Genomic DNA, 1,913 nt, shown 5'->3' with positions numbered 1-1,913 from the left:
ATATATATATATATATATATATATATCCTCATGTGGAAAAATGTTCGCTTATTTCTCTTTTATCTAAAATGACAGTTATGTCATATATCAGGTTCCCTATGTTTTTACTTATTAATAATATAAATAAGGCACTTGAAAAAGGTTGTTTTCATTTATAATTGTAACTTTCAAGCCCCTTTCAAATAAATACTATTGAAATAAATTTCCTTTCACATTATATATAATCTTAGTATTTTTTATTTAATAAATTTCCTAAACATTTTCCCACATTTCTACTCAATCTTTCTAAATATTATTTTTATAAAGCCAGAAGAGTATTCTAGTGATACCACTGTGTTATGAGCTGAATGTTTCTATATTCCCCAAATTCACATGTTGGAGCCCTAATCCCCAGTGTCACTGTATTCAGGGATGGGGTTTCAAAGAAAGCAATTAAGGTTAAGTGATGTCCTAAGGATGGCACTCTGATTCAATAGTGTTATAAGAAGAGGTATCAGAGAGGTCACACTCTCTGTCTTAACACTACATAAGGAGGTAACAAGAAGGCACCCACCTGCAAACCAGAAAGGAGCCCTCACAAGGAACCAAATTGACCATTATTTTGATCTTGGCTTCCCAGCAGCTACAACTGTGAGAAATACATTTCTGAGGTTTAAGTTATGTAGTCTGCAGTATTTTGTTATGGTAACTTGAGTAAATAAATACACATTGTTTTATGATTATTTTAGGTGTTTTTAAGTCCTTTGCTAATATAGATAGTGCTACATTGACTGACTGTGCTATAGTAAAGATACATTTTAGATCTGTGAATTACTTTTTATAATAAATTCTCAGGAATAGATTTAGTAAATCAAAAGAATAAGCATGTTTATACCTTTTAAAAATATTTTGTCATATTGTTTTCCCAAATGACTAGATTATTATACATATGTCAGCAGTACTGGAGCATATCAATTGCACATTAAAATTCAGAGGCTTTGCTATAACTCTGTTTTAATATGTTAATGAGCTAAATGCAATGGTACCACAAGATTGCTTTGATTTGCAATTTAACACCCATATTCCTAAAGTTCAGTGCTTATTAATTACATAGAGACTAAATATGTGACTCTGAGCAAAATATCTCTCCTTTGATAGGTATGTATGGTCAGTCATAAGTACCTATTTGCAATTGTTACCAAGAAATAATGTACATATACGAAAATAGATTCAAGTGAGTGCTTACCTAGCAACTTAACTGCCCTTAGCTCAGGAAAAAAATATGGGGGTACAAAAGACTGGATTTTAGGGCATATTTATATATGAAAAAAGTAATTGCAGTACATGCAGATACTATATATCTATGTTTTTTTGTGTCATATACACACATATGCACAAGTACACATAAATTATTAAAAAATAAAATGTATAGAAAACAACGGTTTTGGTGCACTATTTTAGAAGAGAAACATGTTCTAAATACCTTACTAACAAATACACAATAACTGAAACTAAAAGCCAGTTGATTACTTCAATAGACACTTGGATTATTTTCATTACTTAAGAAAAGTTTTCTGAAATATGGCCTTTAAGCTTTCAGTTTGTACATTTCTGAATCAGGCCAGCATGAATCACAAGGAGCCAATTACTGCAAAGCAGTGGTATTCACATTTCTTTAATATTTCCACTAACCTTATTTCTCCTGTGAGCAAAATAGCTGCTGCTATTTGCTCAGAATTGGCGGTCATGATCAGACTAGCTGTCAAAGAGCCCCCATCTCTCTCACTAATTTCAAGCTCTATTGAACAGTGCTGCTGTGGCAGGATCAGTGTGCAACATTTAGTAGCAAGCCCAGAACAACTTGAGGATAATCTTAAGGAAACTTATGGATATTGCTAATTAAAGGGAAAATGCTAGCGGAAAAAAATATTTCT

Source organism: Galeopterus variegatus, unplaced genomic scaffold (assembly GCF_000696425.1).
Source record: "Galeopterus variegatus unplaced genomic scaffold, G_variegatus-3.0.2 Scaffold8366, whole genome shotgun sequence".
Lineage (NCBI taxonomy): Eukaryota > Metazoa > Chordata > Mammalia > Dermoptera > Cynocephalidae > Galeopterus > Galeopterus variegatus.
The sequence above is the reverse complement of the archived record's forward strand: the minus strand, read 5'-3'. Positions refer to the sequence as shown.